The following is an 18457-nucleotide window of genomic DNA, read 5'->3' on the forward strand; positions in this document are numbered from 1 at the left end:
AGGCCAGGTTTTGGTTACTGGGGGTGGATAGAGCAAAATTTAACACAAGTTCCAGCAAGTTGGACATGCCAACGTATTTACCGCAAACCTGCTGAAACCAACTTGCAGTAAACCAAATCCTGCTCAGCACCCTACTCTCACCAGCCCCTCTCCTGCTCTCTCTGAAGCAAAGCACAGAGCAGCTTTACCTCCAGACGTGCCTGTGTGGTGTGAATGCGGTGTTTAAACTTGCTTTAGAGATTGCCTGGGCTTGGCTTATCAAAGCCCCAAATGTTAGGTGAGCCCATCATTTCTATCCTTCTGAACAATGCGGGTCTCAGCTGATGGTCTTGGCAATTGTTTTTGGCAGCTCCTGCATCACTCAGCAACCTCTGTGTCACGTTAATTCTTTTTTTTTGTCTGCAAATACATTTTAATCCCCGTGAAATGGGACCCACCAGCAAGTGGGTGAAGTGGCCTAAAATCCTCCTCCGGTCTCATGTGCTGCTGCCAGCACAACTCCCTGGCTCTCCATGTGTTTGTACCTCCAGAGCACTTGCCACTTTCTAGCTCCTGTGCCTTGTATTTTAAGGCAAATACACTTAAAACTTGTATTTTAACCTTTTTCTAGAGGAACTTGGTGGAGGAGCTGGGGGATGAGTCTGCTCTCCCCAGGTACACATGGGACCTGCCTCTCTGTCAAGGAGGCTCCAGTGCTAGTTCTGTGCATGGGAGCCTCCTGAAAAAGAAACTCAGCAGCAAAGCCAAATGGGATCTGGGGGGTCCTGTAGAATCAGAAGAGACACTCATCCCTCCAGAGCACCAGACCAGGACGCCCAAGTCAAGCTCCTCTGGGGCAGGGGTATCCCTTGGGATGCGCACACCGACTCACTCAGCCAGAGCCTGTGGATGTGCATGACAGCTCATCCCAGACAAGACGAGATCTGGACCCCAGGAGCCCCTCAACAACAACCCAACAGTGTTCAGGGTCTGGGCAGCCAGTGTTGCACTGCCTGGCATCTAGGAGAGTGTAGCATGGAGCAGTAAGCCAGAGACTTTTGCTCATTAGTGTAATTACCATCAGACTTCCAGCTGGCCGGGCTTGCGCTTGACCTTTAACTATTGAAATATGAACAATAAAAATGACACATTCTTGTGGAGGGGGTGTCATGTGCTGTTCATTTGAAATCCTCGGTGAAATCCTCTCTATTAGTGACATGCCCTCAAACAGCATCTTTCTGCAAAAGTAAAAGGAGAAAAGACCTGTTTCTCCAGAGTCTTGGGAAAGTGGAAAGTCACTGAACTGGACCCCAGCAGCACAGCATCCAGCCAGCATCAATAGGTCCCAGTCCAGCATCAAGTGATCCCCACACTGGTGACTCCGCCTATGCCCTGGTGTGAACCATAACTCACAGGCCAGCAACAGCCAGGACCCAGGGAGAACCCTAGGGCAAATCCATGGGAAAATAACCTGGCAGCTGTGACAGGAGCATGTCTCGTGATGGACGAGACTGATCCATCAGATCACAACCCCATTTGCCACTGCAAGAGCAAGAAACCTGAATTTCCAGAGGTTGCCAGATGTTGGTGCAGGGCTGAGCAAGGCAGGGGAAAGGCTGTGGTGCCGAACCCCAGCAGGGCATTCCTTAAGCTGGAAATTCCACTGCCACAAGGCTGGTGCTTGATGCAAAAAAGTGATCCTGAAGGAAAGAATAGAAACTGCCCCTTGGAGTGATAATGGACCACCTTGCAGCAGTCCAGCCTCCAAACTAACTCCTGGAGCAACATGCTGCTGGGGCATCGGACATGGAGGGATGTCACATCTGCACTTCCCTGGGAGCAGAACAAAGGCTCCAGCTCCACGTCAGCCCTGAGCACAAGGACTAATGAAGGCAGGAACATTCCGCCCCCCAATTTGTCACACCTAGTTAATACTCCTGCTTACGGAAAAAGGTCACAATTTAGATCTCATTTATGTCACTTCCATCTTTCGTTTGCAATTGCAGGGTCCTGCTCCTTTTCCATCCCCAACTAGCATCCAGTTATGGGGGCCCTGCTCCACCCCACCTTGTTGCTGTTGTAGAAAGGAGAAGAGATGGAGGTCCTGGCCATACAGCCCCCATCTGTGTCTCCAGAGAGGAGACGCCCCAAAAAAGCTGACCCGAGAGCAGCCTTTTTCCTCTGGCAGCACGAAGTAAACCAGATGGACTTTCCTTCGAATGAGATTTAAATGGAAAAATACAAAATAGCTCATTCTGCCAATATTGAGGAGTTGGTGCCCAGCTGTCCCACACAGGGGGAAGGTCAGACCAGGTGACCCTCTAGAAAAGAGGCCAGAAGCATTAACCACCCTCATGGTTTGCTCCTCTGGCTGCACCACTGAGACAGGGTCCAGAATGGCAGCCAGGGCATGGCTCTGGGCACAGAACTCAGTGCTCCCCATCCCCATAAAGGGAAATATAACTACCCACCTAATTTGAGGTATTAGAGTATCCATGAACCAGAGTCACCATGGAGACTTGGCTGATGGAGTTTGGATGGGATGGTCAACCAGAGCTGCTTTAGTTACCCTGCTTGGTGCTGCGGGATGGTGCTCTGCAAACCTCTGATGGTCACTGACCTGCAAGAAGCATCGTAGGGACCATGCTCATGAGGCCTTCTGAAGATGGAAAAAACATTCCCAAGCCCACCTGGGTCCTACTCAGTCCAGCCATGCTCCATCCCCACTGGCAGCATGCTGATGTTCCTCTGACTTTCATCATTTTACAGCTGATCTGGCTGCCCAACAGCTCCACGTTGCAGCCAAAGCTCCTAGTGTCACAGGGCCAGGTGAGCTGGTCCCACAGCGTGCAGCCCGTCTAAGTCTGAAAACAAACCTTCTCATCTGCCCAGACAGAAACAGCATCCAAATTGAGCAGGGAAAGCGAGCGAGGCCTCAGGGAGACTTTCTGGAGATGCCAAAGATGGGAGATGATTTGGAGGTCAGGCACATCCCCCTGCCCTGCTGCAGGTCCACGATACCTCTGCTTCTTCCCTCCCACATCCGCTTGCATTTGCTGCAGAAAACAACCACGATGTCCCCATGCTGCTGGATCTGAAGCCAGCGGGGGCTTTTCCACCTCCATGGTGATGGGTTCCACAGCCCCAGGCAGAGGCAGGACCCCAGGCTCACCCCAGATCCCACAAGACCTCCTCAAGTCTGTTGGCAGCACTTGGGCTTAAACATGCCCATGGCAATGAGAGGGGCAATATTTGTTTCAAACGTTTCTTCTCTTCCTTTCCTATCAAATATTTTCCATCCTCCTTTCTAAGATCATCCTTCATTTCTTTCTGCCTCCTTCTAGCAACAGTATCTGGGAGAAATAATGAATTTTTAATAAGAGGGGGCGGTGGAAAGAGGGAGACCCTAAGGCAAAGAGATAAAACATTGATCTATTAAATAACCCTCATCATCACTAAACCACATTTCAGGGAGAGGTAACCGCATGAGGGACCCCACAGCACTGGGCAGGGACTGAGGGGTGTGAGCATCAGCTCACGCTTGGGGTTGCGGCCCCCCCTTTTTCTCCTAACCCAGTGGCAGGATGGATGCTGCACACAAGCAGGTTGCAGACAGAGTGAATCCTACTTGGAGGGACGTTCCCAGCCAGGCAACATGCACTTGGTGGGGCAGTGTGTGCAATACCCCAAGCCAGCTCTCCTCCCCTGCAGCACCATAGCTCGAACCTCTGCAGCATCTCAGAGCCCAGCCATTCCCAGCTCCTGGTCCCTGCATCCCCCCCATATCCTCCCCAGGCTCTGCAGGGACAGGGCTCACCTCCCGTGGTGCGTGGCCCTGCTGCTCCAGCACACGGCTGAACCTAAATATAGTCCCTGGTTCTCTTTCCTTGTAGACACAACCGGTGCTCTGGGTGAAAGTCCTTTCCCATGAACTCACTGTTGCTTAATAAAGCACAAACCCTCAGAGACCTTGATGCTGGGACCTGTCATTTTAATTTTCGGTGACACTTGTTCCTCTCCTCTACAGTATATGGCCACTGCTATTTTGGCTGTCACACTGGGAGCTGAACGAGGAGCCCTGGTGCTCCAGGTCCAAGCTGTTAAGAGCTGAGACGCAGCTTTAAAAAACAAGCCCCTATGATGGATGGGGCTGCAAACTGCAGTGAAGCTCATGGTGGCATGAAAAATTCAGGGGGAGGAAAGCAGGAAAGCAAGGAAAGAGCTGGGCTGAACCAGATGATGCAGGAAGGAGGAGGGCATGTGTTGGGGCTGTGGCTGGCTTCACCGCTTGGGACAAGCACAATTTCCCCGCTTTGCCATCAACACCAGCCATGGCCTCATGTCCTGCCAAGCTTCAGCCCGCACCTCCAACACCCTGCAGACTCCGGGCATCCCCAGGCCAGCACAGGAACCCGGCTACAGCCTCAAAGCATCATGACTTAAAGCAAAAGGATCAAAAGGAGGACAAACAAGCACATGCCATTGCCAATGGCAGACCAGTGCACGCTGCCAACGCTGAGTGATGCTGTGGTCCAGCCCCGCTTTGTCCCGCATCCCTGGTCCTGCATGCCCCAGGCCAACCCTCATGGAAGCATTTGCTTTGTTTTTCAAGGTAAACCCTACATAAACCTCAAAAATAGCCTCCCAGAAAAGTCAACTGATAATGCCCAAAGCACAGTCAATTTCCCTACCACAGCAGCGAGCCAGAGTGGCTCTCAGCATCCTTTCCAAACACTCTCGCAGGTTTTATTGCTTTCCTTCATCTCCTCTCAAATCTCTGCTCTGAACATTTCTGCCCTCGCCTGTTCATTTTGGTGTTTTTCCAGGTCACACAAAATGGCCCTTTGGGCTCCAGCAGCACCTCCATTGGCAGCACCTTCTGCTCTCATGCTGCAGCCCCTGCCTGGGGACTGGAGAGATGCTGCAGGATGATCCCTGGACCCTTCTCAGGCAATTCAATCATTGCTTTACAGCTCAGACACAGACTAACAGCAGGAGTTTGGCTGACTGAGCGAGTGCATCAACCTACAAAGCCAAGCCTGCGGACTACATCCATTTACAGACAGGGAAACTGAGGTATGGGATGCATGCTGGGGTTTTTTACAGCCACCTGGTGAGTCGGGATGCCCAGGAACAAGCTCAGAGACAGCCTTGCTTGGCCCTGGGGTCCCTTAGCTCTGAGATGTGGGATTTGGCACTTGGGGAGATGCTGCTGGCAATGCGTCCCACCCAGGCTGCCCACACAAAATGCTCCCATCCATATTCTTCACATTCCTGATGTTATTTCTAGGGCTACAGCAACAGCTTGTGCCTGTCCCAGGGATGTGAACGCAGTAGCGACATGGCTTATATCTGCCGGAATAGCCCAGCTCCTCTGCCACTGACTGCTCCTCCTGCCTTATGGCAACTTCGGGTCCCACCAAGGGGCCACCTGCTCCCTGGTGGGGTGCTCGGGGGTGAGACAGCAGCGAAATAACAACCAGGAGCTGAAAAAAATTGATTCCAACAACATCAATTTAAAGCCTCTAAACGCCGAGTGCTCTTGTCCATCTGTACCATCAGGCTTCAAATTCAATGTTTAATTCAGGCCCGTGCTGCTGCTCGGAGGGTAAGCGCAGTGATTAGGTTTGGGCCTTGGAGCGAGGGATGCGTTATCTTGTGATGCAGGATTAACGCAGCTAATAAAAACAGACATTCCTGAGCTCAAAACACTAGAAAAAAACATAGGAATAAAGCCCCTGGCCCTGCTATCTTCAGCGAGGGATGGGCACAAGCGCATCCCCTGGGAAGGACCGAGGCTGGCAGCAGCGGGAGGAGGCGCAGGATACGGCCATGCCTGGGAGATGCCCCAGCTCTGCCACTGTGATGAGTCCCTTGCTCAGCCGCTTCGATGCCAAGGCGCAGCTCGGAAGGGCAGCCCAAGAGGGGTGAAACATAACCCAGTCCCGGTTTCTCTGCTCCTCCAGCTCCCTCCTCCCAACAGGGCAGGACAAAAGCAAAATCTACTGATTTTTAAGCCCAAACCCCACAACTCTTTCACGAAGCTGCTTCCCCAAGCCGTTGGCAATGTGCTCCCTGCTCTCGGGGTGCTGTTTTCCAGACCGAGCATTGCCATGTTTGAGAGCATCTTCCCTCCAGTTGTAGCTCAGCTGAGGACCAAGGGCTTTGGGAAAGTTTGCAGATCTACAAGTGGGTTTTTATAACCTCTGAAAAATGGGTTTTTTTGCAAACCATGAGAAATGTTGAGGGGATCAGAAGCCATGTCTCCCAGCTGCTCTGGCCAAAACTCACCTGGCACTGCCAGTCCTCCAGCAGCAAGAGGCAGCAACTCTGCTCCCTCCCCTCCGCTGTAACGAGTGCCACAGAAACGCTGATGATACAGACATTAGCTCAAATTAAACCGGATCAATCACAGGCTGTCAAACTGGCAGCTCCCCAACACATCTTGAATTATTCTCTTGTTCAGAGGACATGCACCACATTTCTTGCTGTGCCCCAGGGTGCGGGGACCTTATCCCATCTCCATCCTGCAGCATAAGGGATGACAAAGCAGTGGCGAAGGGCAGAGCTTTGGGGTGCAAAGCCTCAAGGTTCCCCCCCAGCCTTTACCAAACGATATTGTGAGGTCCACAAACTGCAATTCTGCGTTTTTAGGCCAACAACAGAATCTGGCCCCAGCTTTAAAGACACACATGGATATATCGCACTGAGCAGCTGCTGGGCTTGCTGGGAGCTGCTGGGCAACTCTGCTTTTTCAGGGTGTTTTAATTCCTGTGATTTGATTGAGAGGGATTGTTTGTAGGAACTTTCTGTCTCTGGATGTGGCTTTTCTCCTGGTGTCTTCCCAGCAACGGGGCTGGACCTGGGTAAACCAGCTTGGCCAGGGCAGCCTGCTCCAGGCAGGACAGCCTCCTGCCCTTAGGCAATGCATCCCCAGGGTGAGAGCAGGCAGCACCACGCTGGTAGCCAAGACCAAGCCATGGTCTTGGGAGCTCTTTGTAAGTGGGAGCTCTTTGAAAGGCCCAGGCTGGTCCTCTTCATGCCCCTGAGTGTCCCCAACCCCGCTCTGTCCTCGGAGTCGAGCCTCTCTGGACACTCTTCACTCTGAAGGGCTGGCGCCCTGGGTGCTGCCAGGCTGTGGACCCACACACCAGTCTGCTCTCCACCTATTTTGCAGGCGCTTTGCCTGCTTCTGTTACCCTCTCTCTTCCTGTTTCCTCATTTCTCCTTCCCCAAAATCTCATCTCAGGGTAAGGCTGGGCACGGATTTAAAGAGCAGCTGCTCTTCTGCAATCGCTCCCTTGTGCGAACGCTGCGGGAATTAGAGCACCTTTTGGTAGGTTTTAGCTCAATCCGCTTTGCAAGTGGATTAAGAAACTGGCACAAAACTACTCTGGATCTGGAGTAGGAAGAGGCAAGCTGCTCTTCCAGAACAGCGGCGATAGGAGCTGCGATTGCTGCGATTGCTGCCTGCTCCATTTCCCGGAGAAACACAATCCCGATAACATTTGCATTTAAACCAGCCCTGGGATTTTTGACAGGTGAATCCACATAGCCCTAAAATCAAGGATGCTGAGAGCAGGGGGCAGGCAGGGCCCTGGGGTGGCAAGGAGCGATAACCTGCAGGACTCGGGGAGAAACAGCAGCAACACGACATGGGGGGAAGACCCTTCCTGACGTCTGGTGATGCTCAGACCTCAGATGCTCACTCGGGTCCGCAGGGAAAGGCTCCGAGCAGCGGCCCCAGCCCTGACTGCGGGTACCAGACCCCCGGGGTGCCGGGGCCAAGCGGCACAGGATGGAGCCGGGCACGTCCGCGCTGGACCCGCGGGCAGCTCTCCGCTTGCTTGAGGCCATTTAAAGCCTCGGTGCCAACCCAGCACAGGGGACAACAGCCCTGCCCTCCACCGCCGCCTTCGCCAAGCCCCTCGGCCGGAGCTGAGCCTCTCTCCCCGGGCACCACCGGTGGCTGCGTGGAGCGGAGGGGCCTTGCAGCCCCGGGCGGCGGGCAGCGGCCCCGGGGAGACGGTTTCAGAGGGTGGCCCCAGGGGTGCGGGGCCACCCGTACCCACGTGTGCGCCCCGCCGGGCTCTGGCTTCCCCGGCCCGGCGGGTCCGGTCCAGCCCGGTACAAAACGGCACGACCCGACTCGGTGCCATCCTGCCCTCCCTTCCGGGACCCCGCACTCACCGCTTGGCTCCGGCTCCGGCTCCAGCTCCCGCTGCCGGGCTGCCCATGGCGCGGCGGCGGCGCGGGCAGAGCCGCAGCCCCGGGGGCGGCGCGGCGACAGCTCCGGACGGACCCCGGCCCGGCGCCGGCCCGTCCCCGGGGGCGGTGCCTCTCCCCGCCGTGCCCGGCCGTGCGGAGCGGAGCGGGCGTGGAGCCGCCCCCCGCCCAGGAGCGCGGCGGGGAACCGGGACTGGGGTGATGCGCGGCCCCTGCTGCGGGCGGCGTAAATGGCAGAGCCCGCGGCCACACGCGGGAATGGGCGCGGGGGTCCCGGCTCCGCTGTGCTAGCAGGGGGAAGGGTCCCCCCGGACGGCTTGCGGCCCCCCAGCCCCGGCTGCCCGCCTGCGGCCCCGACCCCACGCCAGCATAACCGCATCCACCCTCCCCGACCCTGCCTGGGCTCCCCCAGCCCCACACCAGCCCCTGTCACCCTCCCCACCTGCCCTGGGACAGGGCCCCGGTGCCCGGCACCTCACCTCACCTCACCCCCTGGGGGGGTCACCCCATAAAGGTGATTATGGGCCATCACGGCCAGTTCCCCCCATCCAGCAGAGAAACTGGGACAAACAGCCCCGCACAGGCCCCAACACTGCGTTCATGCCCCCCACAGCGGGCTCAGTTGTCCCTCACAGCAGTGCCAAGCTCACATGCAGCCACAGTAGGGCCGGAAAGTTGCCAAGCTCACAGGGCAATAACACAGTGAGCCCCACCAGCACCCACATCCCATGTGGAGACTGTGCTCACCGTCAGCCATTCCTTCTCTCTTCTTGCCCCTCTCTGCTCCTGCTGAAGCCTCCCACAAATACAGATGATTTGGTTCATTAGGTTTTGAGGCTGAGAGAGGCCAGTTCCCCCGTTAGGGCTGAAATCCTTCCAGGGCGGGAATGTTGCTCTTCTCTATTCATCACGTCTTGGTCCATGCTGGCATTAGCCTTGTGGGTCACAGGACTCAGGGGACACGGGCTGCCCTTGATCTGTTGTGTCGGACACAACAGCCGACGAGCATCACCTGAACAATTCAGTTACATCTTCTGCATCCGACAGTGGTTTTCAAGCAGGGGTTGGCAGCATGTCCTCCATTTTACAGATGGGGAAACTGAGGGAAGGAATCAGGGGTAAGGAGCAGGGCACAGCACTGAATCCCGGGCTGATTTAGTGCCATGGGCTCCCCTATTCGATGTTCTTGCCCGAACTGGCTCCGTTTGTGCAGGATGTTGTCAGGAAAAATGCCAACAGTCCTCCCGGCTCGGGTGCCTTTTCGGTTCCACTTGCAACTTCCATCCCTTGCTGCAGCCCAGCGCTTCTGCTGATGGAGATTTCTGGCTGCCTCCTACTGCTCATTTGCTCTGGGATGTGGATTTATAATTTCATTGCAGGCACAAGCATTCAGGCTTTCCCATTCGAGATTCCTCCCAGCCTCATCCCTGGGTCTGCAGTTAAAACCAGGAGATTTACATGGCTGTGAAGGAATTTCATGGCTGTTTTAACAGCAACAACTTATCTGCTTAATAAAAAGATGAAAAAAAAAAATAATAATCCGAGCATGAGAAATGCAACTGGTTTATTGGAGATGCATTTTTAAAGAGGCTGCTGTGGGGGGAGGGCATGCCGGAGCAATTCACATTTCCTTTAAATTCCCCGGGATGGAAAGGTGATTCTGGCTAATTTGAACCTAGTTATTAAGCTGCTGTTTCAAAACCAGAGTCAATTAAGCAGCGTGGCCCTCGTTCAGCAGATCTGCCTTGTTATTAATCAAAGGACAGGGGGAATTGCTTCCTCCATGTGGCTCGTACTTCTGTCGCTGGGAGCCAAGTGCTGATCTGATTTGATCTGATGGAAGATGCTCTCCTGCCTGCTGGCCAGGGTTAGAGTTGATTGGGGGGGGGCAGAGTGCTGGAAGTGCAGCAGGAGAGCCCAGGTTGGATGGGGCCACCTCATCCTTGTCCTCTCCTGAGCCCCTCACCTGAAAAACATGTTATTTATGTCTCACTGCACCCCCTTCACACCAGTATTTTACTTTGGGAGAAACCAAGGCACAGACCAGTGATTTGCCCAGGTTAAGGCAAGTTGTGACTGAAGCCCATAACGTGGATTTTAGCTCAGCCCCACTCCCCCTTTCGGTGCACTCGGTTGTCACCTCCTCCCATTAGTTTTGATGCCTCTTTAGCATCACTTTGGGCTTTAATGAAAGAACAGGACAAAGATGGCGAGAAAAGGCACAAGGCTGAGGTTAACAGCTCTGCTTCCCTGAGCTGGACATCAGAGAAGCCCATGGGGCCATCTGGGGCCATCTAGAACCAGAACTAGATCTGGTTCTCCAGTTAATTCAGATTGGATTTAATCAAAAAGGACCTCATGCCAGGAGACAGGGGACAGGTTGGGCCAGGGACCCCCTGCCTTCTGCACACCCAGAACCTGCTCCCTGCTGGGGGCAGTGACATTTGGGGTGCTGATATGGGACCTGATCCCCTCCTTAGGTCCTCTGGACTTCACCCCAACCTGTCACCCCCATCCCAAGCCTGGATCTGTGAAAATAGTGCGTGTATATCCCCAAATGAGGACGGGGACCCATAAACTCTGCCTCTTGCCCAGCATCCCCATGGAGTGGGGCCACCTGGGTCACAGCTGTACCCTGTGAACAGAGGGGAACACAAATGTCATCTCCTGTCGAGGTGTTCCTGTCCCCACAGCTTGGAGGGGAAAAGCACAGAAGTGGCAGGGCCCTGGGGCTGAGGTTGTTCCATGTGATGCTCCGGGAAGGGTCTCTGCCTTTGGAGGTGCTGTTCCGTGCGATCCAGTGCTGGAAGCATCTTGACAAGTTTTAGTGCTTTCTGGGGCATTTTCACACAGACTCAGCAAAATGATTAAAAAAAAAAAAAAAAGCGAGAGAGAAATAAAAAAATCACAGCTGCTCTGGCACACGCTCAAAATCCCGGTTTTGGGCTGAAATGTGCTAAGGGAGAAAAATATATATCCAATAAACAGGGAGGTAAATTCCCTTTTACCCCCAGTTTCCCTCTCATTGAGGACTGCGGGAGCTCCCCTGCTGAGCCCAGGGGCCGGGGTCTCTCCCCGCCTGCTCAGGGCCCTGCCAGCCCCAGCACTGCCGGACACGCTGGTTCCCTGCCAGCTCCAATGCAGCACTCCAGCGCTGCCAGCTCTGGTGACAGCCAGTGGTTTCCACCCCCCCCTCCTAAGGATGCAGCAATGGAAGCCATGTGATGACTACAGGCTCTTGGTGGCCATTTATTTTGACTAATGGAAACCTCGATTAACTCCTAGAAGGAGCCAGTGGGTGGCTTACGAGCTACATGGTGGATGCAGAAGGAGCCAGCGTTTGACCCTGTGGAAATTGGGTGGCTGGGAGCTCCCTAAGCACCCTTTCAGCACTGGACTGATGCCGTGAATGCTTGGGGATGCCAGGGTCTTTGCTTGGTGAGTACCGTCTCCAGGGCAGGGCTGGAGGGCAGTTCAGACCCCCCTCATCCCCAATGCCCATGCACCAGAGCCAGGCAAACCAGAGGGATTGGAGACAGCATGGTCCCCAGGACTCATCCCCCCAGGGTGGAACTGAGCCCTTGCCTGGGATGTACCATGGTGATTCTTCTCTGGGTACTTGATGGATCCTGAGGCACATGGAGGGGATTATTTCACTCACCCCCCACTCCCCACCCCCCCCAAAATGTGCTGGTTGGAGGCTTTGCAGAGACCCAAACCTGAGTAGAGAATGACTCTGCATGGCCTGTGGTAGCAATGCCTCAGGGACACCAATCCACACTGGCGTCTCCTCAGGCAGGAGGAGCCTTGAATCCATCCACAGCTTCCCAGCCTGGAGCAACCCTCTCTCAGGGACTTGCCAGACTGGGACCCTGCACTGCCTGGCTGCGAGACCCCATGGACCTGCTCTGGCCAGGTCCCCTATCAGCAACCCAAAACGCAGCCTGCCTAACCCATGTCCCTTGGGCATGACTCCAGCACACAGATGGAGGGACATGACCCACTGCCCCTGCTGCTGGGGTTTGGGGAGCACAGGGCAGGGTCGCTGCCACAGTGCAAGCAGCGTGTGACCTGCTCTGCACGGAGCCAGTGTTGTTCCCCCTACAAAGCCCGTTTCCTCCAGCTCACTCTGCCCTGACCCCGATGTTCCTGTGTCTGCACCTTTGATCTGCTTCAGAGCATGAACCCCTGAGGGAAGACATCTCACCTTGTATTTACCTACAAAGCACTGGGCACACGTACCTGTCCTGCAAACACAGCCTGAGCTGATGACTAATCCTAGTTACTTTTAATAACTATTTGGTAACTACAATGAAAGTTTCTTTGGCCAAGTACCTGCTGTTCTGAGCTGTCCCCAGCAGAAACACCATCAGGCAAAAGCTTTTAATCGGAGCAGGAAGGAGAGAGACCTTTTCCCCTGTCTGACTGCCAGGGCTTCAAGTGGCGGCAGAGAGGAGGTGGGAGCCGGAGCTTGGCTCCTCACCCTCCCTTGTTAGCAGCTGCCTTTAGCAAGCCCTAAGAGAACCCTTCTGCCATGTCTGGGTCAAGGTGTCCCTTCTGGCACTGAAGTCGGCCCAAGGTGACAAACTCCCATAGAAGGAGGATTTGCCTTCCTTTTGTAAGGTCTGGGGCTCAGTTTTGCAGAGCCACTGAACACCAGCACCAGTTGGCTTTGGCAGGAGCTTTGCATGCTCAACAGCCCTCAAAACCAGCACATGTATTACCCTACAAAAAGAAGGTGAGGCAAATAATCTCCTTTTTTCCCACTGCCACATGATGCTCATGGTGGGGCTTAGCCCACCCTGAGTCCCCTTTGCAAGGCCACCACCTCTGCTCTGCTGTGCTGGGGGCAGAGGTGCTGGCACAGCACCCAGGTCCCAGCTCCTGCCTGTGTTCTTGCAGTTGATCGCTGCCCGGCATAGTGTGCTCTGGGTGCTCCATGCTCACCTTTGGGTGCTGCTCTCCCCCAGTACTTGGCTCTTGGCTCCGCTGCAGCCGGCAGCAGAGTGTGGAGCTGCCGCACTCTGATGATCTGCTGATGATTTATTCCCCTCCCACTGCCCAGCTCCTTGTCTCATCCTGGCAGCTGCCAGGTTTCTGTTTGCCCTGCTAATCCAGGGAGGTGCTCCAGGTATCAGGATACATTCACAGAGGAATTGCTGCCAGCAGATGCGCCCTGCTTCCTCCTTCACATTGTGATCCTCAGCTCCAGAGTGGGGTTTGCTGCTGCTGCTCAGCCTGGCACGATTGCAGAGCAATGTGTCCCCAAGGGCCCCCAGCCACTGGCGAGGCAGGGAGCAGCCTGGTGTGCTGGGATTGGTGCAGTGACACTGTGGGGTTGAGGGGGAACTGGCATGTGAGTCCCATTCATCCCTAACAAACAGCCTCATGCTGGGAGCCCTGCTTGACCCCAAAGCAGTGGAGACCAGGAAATTTCAGGCTCTGAGTGCAGGTGCCCACAGTAGCAGCGCATCCACGGGCTGCCTGTAGCTCAGGGTGTTTGAGGAGGTGGTGGCTGGACTGTGGGGAGAGGGCTGGCAATGAGCTGGGCATGGCCACTGCAAATGCTTCGCCCAACCACCCCGCTCTGCCAACAAACCCAAACCACGCTTCTATAGCATCTGGGCCCTCAGGGGTGCCCCAAGGGTTGGGCACACATGGAAGTCAGCACTGCAGTCACTGCACCAGAGTGAATGTCCCTTCCCAAAGACTCTCTAATGGCAGGGAACTATGCGTGCTGTCCACTTGGAGGTGGCAGATGCCATCCTTGCTCAAGGAGCAAATTTGGCAGCTGCCCATGTGGTGATTTTCTTCCCATTCCTTGTCCTGGTTCATGGCCTTGTGTGCCACTGCATGTCCACCCAGCATGACCATGTAGGGCCCAGGTCTGATGATGGTCCCCATACCATGGGGCCACTGCTCCATCCAGTGCTGAGCTGAGTGGGTGCAGGGAATCTGGCAGCACCGATGTGACCACTGCCAGCAGAACTGGCCAAAACATGGGCTGGGGTATGCTTGGGCACTGTCACAGAGCAGCGTGGCCATCGTGATGCAGACAGGCAGAAGGGGTGATGAGCAGTGCCAGCACAGCTGTGTTTTGCCAGATGCTGCCTGTTTCACCTCCTCTCTTGTTTGTGTGGCAGAGGTACCATTGGCTGCTGGAAGGGTCCGAGGTCACCTCTCCATCCCTGGACAAGTGCAGGGGTTCATGTCAGAGCTGTGCCCAGCAGGATACCAGTAGTCCCTGCTGCCAGAGAACTGGGGGCGGCCGCTCACTGCCTGCTTTCCACCCCCCTGCTAGGAAATTGCTCCTGGTGAAATTCAGCCCACGTTTCCCTTCACTTGGCTGCATCGTGTGAAACGTGCTCCCCACCCCCGTCTCCTCACCCTCCCTCTGTGCGTGCCTCCTGCCTGCCTTTATCTCAGTGTGGCATCGAATCCCTCCTGGCATCTCCGAGCTCATTTTCAAATATCATTAGAGCTGCTTTGCAGGTGATCAGGATTCCAGGCACTGCGGATGGCAAACACAGCATTTGCACCTGCTAGATGGAAACATCCCTGGTGCCTTCTCTGCCCCGTGTCCCTGACAAGCGTCTTGATGCTTAATGCCAATAGACCAGTTTCTCCTCTCCCTAATTCATCAGCTCAAGTTGCTGGTTGCTTCTGCTTACAGCTCTGGGAGCTGATTGTTCCCATTCGGAGATGGGGCCATGGCAGAGGAATCGCAGCAGTCTTGTCCCCAGCCAATCTGAACAGAACTGCATGAGTGGAGCACACAGCATGATGGCAATAAACCCCCCAAAGTGATAGAAACACAGAACCAACTGGGTTAGAAAAGACCTTTCAGATCATCAAGTCTCTTGTAGTGATAAGACAGGATGTAATGGGTTCAAACTTAAACAGTGGAAGTTCAGTTTAGTTATAAGGAAGAAGCTCTTTACTGGGAGGGTGCTGAGGCGCTGGCACAGGTTGCCCAGAGAAGTGGTAAATGCTCCATCCCTGGCAGCGTTCAAGGCCAGGTTGGACAGAACCTTGGGCCACATGATCTAGTGTGAGATGCCCCTGCCCATGGCAGGGATCATCACTAGATGATCTTAAAATCCTTTCCAACCCTAACTATTCTATGATTCTATAACCATTCCCTCAACACTGCCAAGGCCACCACTAGCCCATGTCACTGAGGGCCTCGTCTACACGGTTTTTGAACACTTGCAGGGACAGTGACTGCAGCACTGCCCTGGGCAGCCTATTCCAATGCCTGAACACCCTCTGGGGAAGGAATTGTTCCTAATCTCCAGCCTAAACCTCCCCTGGTGCAGCTTGAGGCCGTTTCCTCGTGTCCTATCGCTCACTTGTTCCTTGGGAGAAGAGACCAGCCACCTCCCGGCTCCACTCTCCTTTCAGGTAGTTGTAGAGAATGTGCCCATCTCTGCTGTGGGATGGCCCTCACCATGGTTCTTGCACAGGGATGTTGCAGGTACACAACAGGCTCATGGAACACGGATGCAGCACAGGCAGGAGGGAGCTCATGGCCCAGGCTGGGGACCCAGGGTGCTGCTGGGGCCATTGGCCAGGAGACATCCTCCCTCACCCACTTCCAATGGCTCACTCTTGATTAGGCAGCATTTCTGATCCACTGGTGACTCCACAAGACACTGTATTGGGAGAAAAGCTGCAAGGTGGTATAAATGGTACAGCGACATGTCCCCTGCCCCCAACAGGCTTTTCCCCTTGTTTGGAAGAAATTAACTCAAACCACTGGTCACACAGAGGAGACCACCCGCACCCTGGCTTGGGCTTGGTAACCTCCTCCCTCCCCACTGGCAGTTGCCCAGCCCCTCTGCTGCTCTGCTGTGTCCAGTGGTGACAAATTGCTCCTCTGGCTCTTTTCTGCTTGGAGGCTTTCAATGTTTTCTTCACGCTGCTGTGCTCTGCTCAGCTGGATGTGCCCTTTTCAGTCCCTTTCATGGTTCAGGGTCATGCCTGTCCTCAGCGACTTTCTCCATCTTCCCTGTCCTCACATATACCATGTCCAGAATAAGAACTCAGTGAAGAAACTCCCCCAGGCCCTGTCTTTTACTGCTCTGCTGAGCCCAGCACATGGGATCTTGCTTTTTTTGGCTGCTTACTTTTGCTCTACGTCCTCTGAGTGGGATGGGAACTGTTCTGTTGAAAGGGAAGATAAATTATGCTGATATGCAGTGATGGTAGAGCTGATTCATAAGACGGGTGGGTCTACAAGGTCTAATTTGGGATGGAAGATAGCTGATGAATTCTTTAGTAACCAGGAAGACTTGGGAAACTAACATTTCTTTGACAAGCACATTATTACCTACCAGCTGAATGCTGTTGAACTGTCCATCCAAGCACTTGGCTTCTGCAGGACAGAGAAGTGTCATGGTTAGGAAACAGGTTTTAAAGAGGAAATACTTTAATAGGAAATGGCTTAAAATTTCATAGAATCCCAGACTGGTTTGGGCTGGAAGGGACCTTAAAGCTCATCCAGTTCCAATCCCCTGCCACAGGTAGGGACACCTTCCACTAGAGCAGGTTGCTCCAAGCCCCTGTGTCCAACCTGGCCTTGAACACTGCCAGGGATGTGGCAGCCACAGCTTCTCTGGGCACCCTGTGCCAGCGCCTCAGCACCCTCACAGGGAAGAACTTCTGCCTCAGAGCTCATCTCAGTCTCCCCTCTGTCAAGTTAAAGCCATTCCCCTCGTCCTGTCCCTACAGGCCCTTGTCCAAAGCCCCTCTCCAGGTTTCTTGTAGCCCCTTTAGGCACTGGGAGCTGCTCTAAGGCCTCCCCTTAAGGAGCTTTCTTTTTTCCAGGCTGAACTGCTAGGAGTATCACACCCATCTATGTGTTGGTCTCCAGGGGCATTGGCCAACACCAGTTGGAAGATGGAAGTTTCTCCCCAGGAGAATGCAGCTGTTTCCATTTCCAGCTGTTGAGAGTCTCTTATGGCCCATGCATGAAGCTCTGCAGCAGCAGCCGTGTTCCACCAGCCAGAACAACCCTCATCCCTTCCACCTGCTGCAGGGACCAGGAGCTCGTGCCAGGGTGCTCTGGCTGCCCCGATGCTGAGTGATGCTTTAGGGCTGAAAGCTCTGGGGCTTGAAGCTTCACACTGTGGTAAATGGCTTCATTGCTAAAGGCTGTCTGCAGCCAGGCAGGTAATTACAGCCCTGCTGGCAGCCTAGTCCAGATGTGGGTGCTCGGAATCTGGAGGAGAAAGACTCTCCTTTGGCTGATGATAACTCAAGACTGGGGTCTGTGCAGTCAGGGCTGCTCTCATGCACTCACTGGAGCTGTGAGCTAAGGGAACAGCATGGACTGGAGCTACGGAGCTGGAGGTGACAACTGGCATCCGGACAGTATTATTAGTGTCTCACTTTTGCAGGCAACAAATCCACCCACATCCTTGATGGAAGGAAAAACTGTTTGGAAACAAGACCTCTACCTGTCACACGGATCCAGAGACATTTGTCACCCTGTGCCTCCCTGCCCCAAGGCGTCTCGCTCCGCAGCACCCAGCTCCCTGCACTCTGTGCCACAGCATCAGCAGGAGAGGGGCAGCTGTGCCTAAGGGACCACAGTTCCACCAGGATCATCCCCACCATCCTGTCCCCCTTCCCTGCTCGTTACACCAGGAACAGCTCTCTACATCTTGCAGCACTTAGTATCTGAGAGGAGGCGAAGACTGCTGCACCCTGCCTCACACGATGAATTATTAATCCAGCATTAGACAGGTTGGATGGTTAAATCTCCCTCACCAGCAATCCCCAGCTGTCACCCAGCATGCAGGGACACCAGGGCCAGGTCGTTCAGATTCTGCTGGGGAAGCTGGTTAGACACTGAGTGACCCAGGCCAAGTGCAGTCCAGCCAGTCCACAGACTGTGTCCCTTCCCTTGCTCCACCACTGCGTCACAAGGAATTCCAGGCTGCTCTCACCTCTTGCCCTGCACCCAGCTCCTGGCATGGGGGGCCATGCCAATCCAGCCTCCTTGGTGGGGAGATAATCAGGGCTAAGGCAAAGAGAAGCCATTGTCTCTGTCTCTTCTAAGAAGATTAAACTTGGATCCAGGAAGCAGAAAGGAGACCACAGGGTTTCTCTGAGTCTGGGAAGCAGGAAGACATTTTTTATGAGGGTGCTGAGGCACTGGCACAGGGTGCCCAGGGAAGCTGTGGCTGCCCCATCCCTGGCAGTGTTCAAGGCCAGGTTGGATGGGGCTTGGAGTAACCTGGTCTAG

The 18457-nt window shown here is 54.6% G+C and overlaps 1 protein-coding gene across 4 annotated transcripts in view; it reads right to left on the minus strand.

Annotated features, from left to right (window-relative positions):
• The window catches only part of LINGO3 (leucine rich repeat and Ig domain containing 3), a 39046-nt gene that overhangs the window by 14750 nt on the left and 5839 nt on the right, over positions 1 to 18457 (minus strand). The window contains exon 2 of one of the 4 annotated variants that reach the window (XM_030509230.1): positions 8953 to 9638. The exons of 1 other annotated variant lie outside the window; for it this stretch is intronic. The gene's annotated coding sequence lies outside the window, so the exon portion shown is untranslated. Of the gene's footprint in view, positions 1 to 8169; positions 8372 to 8952; positions 10041 to 18457 lie in introns of those variants that run through there. 2 more of the 4 variants (XM_030509229.1, XM_030509227.1) reach the window with 2 other exon arrangements.

Source organism: Strigops habroptila, chromosome 20 (assembly GCF_004027225.2).
Source record: "Strigops habroptila isolate Jane chromosome 20, bStrHab1.2.pri, whole genome shotgun sequence".
Classification (NCBI taxonomy): Eukaryota; Metazoa; Chordata; class Aves; order Psittaciformes; family Psittacidae; genus Strigops; species Strigops habroptila.